This window comes from Camelus ferus, chromosome 22 (genome assembly GCF_009834535.1).
Source record: "Camelus ferus isolate YT-003-E chromosome 22, BCGSAC_Cfer_1.0, whole genome shotgun sequence".
Taxonomy (NCBI): Eukaryota; Metazoa; Chordata; class Mammalia; order Artiodactyla; family Camelidae; genus Camelus; species Camelus ferus.
In genome coordinates this window covers 4,882,101-4,888,300 of record NC_045717.1, presented here as the reverse complement: position 1 = coordinate 4,888,300, position 6,200 = coordinate 4,882,101, and the positions used below count along the sequence as shown (strand labels likewise).

The window sequence follows — 6,200 nt, the reverse complement described above, 5'->3', positions numbered from 1 at the left end:
TGATTAAACCTGAGAGCGGCTGGAGAAATAAGACCTCCGACAAGCTAAGGACGTTGTAGGTCTTTATGGACATTCTAATGGCATGGAGTGAGTTTTGTTAAAGAGAAGAGAAGGGAGAGGAAAGGGGTTTTTTGATGTTCTTTTTTTTCTCTTTGGACAGGACTTTGTATTTCCCAAGACACTTCACATACGCAATCTCTCTTCTTTTTCTTTCCTTCTTTGTTTTGTTTCGTTTTATTGAAGTATAGTTGATTTACAATGTTGTGTTAGTTTCTGGCATATAGCATAGTCATTCAGTTATATATACATATACACACTTTTTCATGATAGGTTACTATAAGCTATTGAATATAGTACCCCGTGCTATACAGTGGGATCTTGCTGTTTGCTTTATATGTAGCACTTTGTATCTGCTAATCCCGAATTCCTAATTTATTCCTTCCCACAACCCCAGGACACAATCTCTTTTGGTCCTGATGCTAATCCAATGAGGTACCCAGGACAGATTTCAGTACCTCCACTTTACTGAAGATAAAATGCTTCCTAAGTAGCTTAAGCAACTGTCCAAAGGCCCCACTAGTGACAAAGGTGCAGGTACAATTTCAGAGGTGGCCACAGGATTAAAAAGAGACAGGTCATGAGCGAGGACTTGGCATGTCGACTGGCATCCAGCAAGCGCTCAATAAATGCTTACAGGATCTGAAAGGGTTTGAAAAGGCTTCCTGGACCATACTCTTTCCCTCTTGTCCCAAGCGCGGAACTGCCACTATGAAGCATATTTCAGCTACGGTGCAGAGAGGAAGTTTTGGATAACATGGACCATTTGGTGAAAAACTTGGGGTTGTTTTGGACATGGTCAGGGTCAGGTGGACAGGTCTGCAAGGGGCCAAGTGACTGATTCTACCTGTCGCTTCAGGGGACCTCAGAGCAGGAAATAATCTAGAGATGGTCCGGTTCCCAGCTCCCAGCTGCCAGGCTCGGTGGCATCCTGAGAGGTCCTGCTGTATCTGAATGCCACCTGCACTGCTCTTTTCTTATAGTTTGCCTGAAATCAACTCATTTTTTTAAATTTACATGAATGTTAAATGGTATTGAATGGCAATACATTCTATTTATTCAATATGTGTACATATCATTCAATATTCATTCAGGAAATCGTGGATTTGATCTACTGGGGGGAAGGTTTTTCTAACATGTGCATCTGTTCCAGTTCATGTATTTCTAAGAAATACATAGTGATTAAAAAATTAAAATGTGCCCATGGTCCACACTTCTGGAAACTCGGGTCCAGGCACATGCCTTCATTGTCTAAAGGAGAAAATGCAACATCAGAGAACTTATGACAGAGATAATGAGTGGTACAGGGAGTCTTAAACTCAAGTCTTAGAATCTAGGGCTTTTTGCCAGTAAATGTTCCCTTTTGACATCAAGCTCTACAACATTAGCCCCCTAGAGTTGCCTGGGACCAGTGTTGGGCGGTGGGAGATACAACATCAAAGTTTTCCCAGTGGAGACCCAGGTAGAGGGGCTATGGGTGATTCCGGGCTCTCCTCGGTGCTAACTGCCATCTTCTCACAGGCTGTACATCGCTTCTGTAATCTTGGTTTCTGTGTTAAAAAAAAAAGAAAAAAAAAAAAGGACAGTAATGTGATTTTAAAAATATTTTTATAATATGTATGCTTCATAAATCCAGAAAGATGTGCATTGCGCCTTCCGGGTAAAGTTCATTTTTGCTATTTGCAAAGTGTTTACTCTCTGATAGACGTACCTGTCAGTGGCTGAGCATGTGTTTTGCACCAAGCACCGGCTTAAGGCGTTTTCCATGCAATGGTGATTGCATTCTCACCAGCTTGGGAGGTAGATTTTATTTTCTGTGTCTTCCAGCAGCCTTAGTAAGGGTTAGAAGTGGGATCTGAGCTCAGGGGTCTCTCCTACACAGATTTCGCGTCTCAGAGCAGCAGACAGATGTTTAGAGACAGAGCGATGGCCATGCTGGACCTAATGACAGCGCCGTCTCCTCCGAGGCTGGCCTGGAGATGGGAGGGATGCTGTTGGTCCCAATTACCCAAACTGCGGAGGCTGACGAGCAAGGGATTTATACCATTTGCCCATAAAAATCACACAGCACTTCCGGCTCCAGGTTTTTCTCATCGCTGAGCACACCGCCCCCAGCTGGTCGGACGCGTTTACATCCAAGGGTGGAAGCACAGATTACGCCTGCGCGAAGGCCTCGGCCTTGCTGATGGGAACCCCGCCTCCCTGCAAAGGGCGACTTCAGAGAGGCCTGTCATCTGATAGTCAACGGCTCGTCCTGCCCGTCAAGGGGGAGTTAAAACATAGTTAAAGTTTAGTGGACTTCATCTACTTAATAATAAAAGTAATAATGGCCCAATTAATAGCAATCCTGTGCACTTTTATGGATGCTTTCATCTGAGAATCAAAGTGGTTTGGAAGAGAAGCCATCATTAGGCTGATTTTACAGATGAGAAAAGTCAAATGACTTGCCCAAGGTAAGGGCTGAGTCAGCCCCGGAGGGAGAAAGCCAGGCTCCCTCGTTCTGTCTCTCCCTCCCTCCCTCCCTGTGCCTGGCACTTCGGCAGTATCTTTCATCTGAGAATCTTAAATTAATCTCCCAACAATTATCACCATTCATCGGTGGCCAGAAAAAAAAAAATCTCTACCTGGTTTGCCCAGCAGCGGAAGTCTCCATCCTGTGCCACCTCTCCAGGCCGACAGGGAAGAATGGGTGCTGTGTACCCTCCCAGGCTGGGCCCAGGGTCCTGGGTCTCCCCACTCGGTTGATCTAAGGCCCCATGAAACCGAGCGACTGGGAAGGAAACAGGCAGCAGGCCCAGTATGTGAAGCTGTTTCCCAAAAGTCATTTTGATGATACCGGCTTTGAGGGTTTGTTTATTCAAACTCACATAAATCCAGACATCGGAGCACGGGGTAAAAACAGAGGTTGGAGTCAGATACATCTGGATTTGAATTTTGACTCTGCCACTTATTGGCTGTGTGTCCTTAGACAAACTGCTTGCCCTCTCTGAGCCTCAATGTCTTTATTGGTAAAATCAGTACGAATGTATCTCAGGTGATTTTGACTCCGGCAAAATCAACTGCACATGCTCTCTGTCTCCTTCTGTAATTGAAATACTGCGAAATGATATTTTGCAGTTATAGGCTTTAATATACTGTACCTTGCCGTATACATTCTAGAATATTAATATACCCATGGTGCAGAGAACACATCCCAAACCAAATACACCAACATTTATGGGTAGATATTTTTAAAGGATTTTCAAGAATAATTTTAGCAATATTCAATTTTTGCCTTCCACTCTGATCAGAGGCGCTGATGTCCTTCCGCTTAATAGCCATGTGTGACCGTTGGGAGGTTAGAAAGAACAGAACGTGTGTGAGCCACTGGGCGCACCACAGTGGGAACGATTTTCATTAGGTACAGCCTAACAGAAGTACAAAGGTGAAAAAAAAATTAAAATAAAACAAAAATGTCTTGCCTCTAAGAAAGGAAAAAAGGAGTCGAAAGAAGAGGCAGAAGGAGAGAAAAAGCTGCCCTGAGTGGCCGTGATCGGCGGGCAGGTGCGGGGCTGCGGGGATGGTGGTCCTCAGCCCCACGACGGCCTCGCGGGAAGACGTCGCCTGCGCGCATCTCCATCTCGCCGCGCAGATGAGGAAGCAGGCTCGGAGTCAGGACAGAACCTGTCCAGGTTCACTGAGCCAGTAAGCGGCTAATAGGGATTTGAGCTGCAGCCTGTCTGATCCCCAAGCCTGTGTTCTCTATCGGGTACTTGGAAGTCTTCTTCCTTAGAATGCATTTTTCCCAGATTGGGTGACGAAGAGTGTATCTGCTTATGCCCGTCAGGGTCCTGGCAGGAAACAGCTGACACATTCACCCGAGGACCTGAGGGTTAATGAGAATCAAAGATGTGGGCATGGTGAGATTCAGCGCCTGGGTAGCCACTCCCCCAGACCCAAAGGGATGAGGGGAAGCAAGCGTTCCTGGACACTGAGCAGAGAGAGCTCTGCAGAGGGGTCCCTTCAGCAGGGTGGGCTGGGGTGTGGATAATAAATTCCCCGCCTCCCCCTTCTCTCTCCCTCCAATCTCCAGCTGGGCTCCTTACAGACCAAATCACAATGAAAAGCAGAAGGAAGGGGCCCTGTTTTCTAGGTCAGCCTCCTGGGACAAAAAGTGGAAGGGGGAAGAGTAGAGAGCAGATGTGGGTGGGACAATGAAAGGACCCATCTTCAATTATGAAGAGCCTCAGTGTCCAGACCGCCTCTCCTCCCAGAGCCAGGTGCTAAAGTCCCGGCTGGTCAGCCCTAACTTGTTCTAAGAGTCCTTGGAAGGTCTTGTCAGTAGGCACGAAAGCATCCCTCGAAGCTGGTGAGAGAGGCACGTCCAGTTCATTTCACAGATGAAGCAGCTGAGGTGCAAGAACAGGAAATGATTGACACAAACACAATGAGGGACATCGCCAGAAAGGGAAGATGGTGGATGGATTGCTCCTTCTGGCCCCCAACTAGCATATTCATTCATCCATCCCTCCGTCCATCCATCCATCCATCCATCCATCCATTCAGGAATTATCTAACTATCTATGAAGTAACCGCGGTGTCGCAGACATCCTAACTGACAGAAAGCCTGGGGCGATGATGTATGTTTTCACTCTCCCATGGCTCAATTATAGTGATAATCACCGACATTTATTCGGTGCTTACTGTTTGCCAGGGACTGTGCGAAGAACCTGCCTCTCGCTGCATTATCTCATTTAATCCCCCAATAACTCTCGGAGGGAGGTAGCATTGTTATGGTCTCCAGTTTACCAATAGGAAGTCGAGCCTTAGAGAGATTAAGGAACTCTCCAGAGTTCCCCAGCTGGGAGGTCTAGCTCCTTCTGACTCCTGAAGCTAGTGTTGAAGTCCCATGCTGCGTTTCAGCGCCCCACACTGGCCACCAGCAGGATGCGCGCTGCCCACAGACCGGCTTTACTTGTTTTTAACTAAGCCAACGTGCAAACGCTGAGAGATTTCATTTTTAAAAATCCAGATTTCCTCACTTTTCTGATGAGGGTCTGGAAGACCTGGCCATGTGGGGCCTGCGTTTCTTTCTGGCACAACTGCATGTCTGTGTAGTTTGTTCATAGTAGCACCCCCCACCCCCCCACCACCTGTCTCCATAGGGGACCAGAGTCGTGGTCCTGGAGGGTCTGCCTCTTCCTTCCACGGCAAAATGCAAAGCGGGGTGAGCACCCCTAGGATGGGAGCTGGAGCTTTTACCCTGGAAAGGGTCACTTTTCTTGCTACTTGGCCAAACCCCTGGGAAACCCTCAGACACAAAGGATTCAGGGCAGTAAACAGCTAATAACGTACCTGGCCTCTGCTCCTCCCGGCCGGGCCCTGGCCATGCAGTACAAAAGGCAGTCCCACGATGCCAGGAAAATGCCCGGCCACCGAGGCCCGTCTCCAAATGCAGCCCATGGCAACCCCATTGAAAGCACAGAAAACACTTTCAACAATATCACCTTTTATCTTCGCTTTGTGGGCCAAAGGGATAAAACACAGTTGCCAAACACAAATTAATGTGTAATTATTTTCCTGGCCTGAATCATTTTCTTTCATGTGTCAGAGCATGCTGAGCAAATAGCACCACACCTCAAACTTTAATTGTGGTAATCGGGGCACTGAGCCACAAGAAAGTCTTTTTCTAATGCCTCCTTTAGTGCTGACTTTCAAGTTGAAGCAACCGACTTTTTTTTACCCCCTCCCCGTCTCTTCTTTTTAAGAAAAAGAGACATATATTAGCCGGAGAGGTCTCAAGGCTGCTGCAACCTGTATTATGCCTGCTTGGCTATAGGAACGAGCCCCCCCCCCCCCAATATAAACACAACCATCTTTGACAGGTGACTTAGTGCGCTAATAGCTGTTCTTTTCTCTTATTCATTGGGTGACTAATTATTTGCTTAGTGAGTTTGAGACCACCTATCTTTGTATTAATACTATAATAGGATGTATGCTCTGTTGTCTGTCTGCTAAGATGGTCTTGAAGTTTGAGTTGCATGAAACTAGCTTGCGACTAGAGAAAGGGGGGGTTTCCTACGGGCCTCTGTCAAAAGGAACATCGGTTGGGGTCTTCTGATCCTCTAAGCTTTGTGTTGTAAGGAATTCTGAGCTGTTTCTTC

The 6,200-nt window shown here is 46.9% G+C and overlaps 2 long non-coding RNA genes across 2 annotated transcripts; both read right to left on the bottom strand.

Annotated features, from left to right (window-relative positions):
* Window positions 1-795: 795 nt before the first annotated feature.
* On the bottom strand, window positions 796-2,791 carry LOC116659115. Its single transcript, XR_004314422.1, has 3 exons — window positions 2,682-2,791; window positions 1,769-2,030; window positions 796-1,607 (listed from the first exon to the last, which is right to left on the bottom strand). It is a non-coding gene; the product is annotated as an uncharacterized LOC116659115 (long non-coding RNA).
* A 120-nt stretch (window positions 2,792-2,911) lies between these two features.
* LOC116659114 lies at window positions 2,912-5,499 on the bottom strand. Its single transcript, XR_004314421.1, has 3 exons — window positions 5,392-5,499; window positions 4,347-4,445; window positions 2,912-3,922 (listed from the first exon to the last, which is right to left on the bottom strand). It is a non-coding gene; the product is annotated as an uncharacterized LOC116659114 (long non-coding RNA).
* Between the last annotated feature and the right edge of the window lie 701 nt (window positions 5,500-6,200).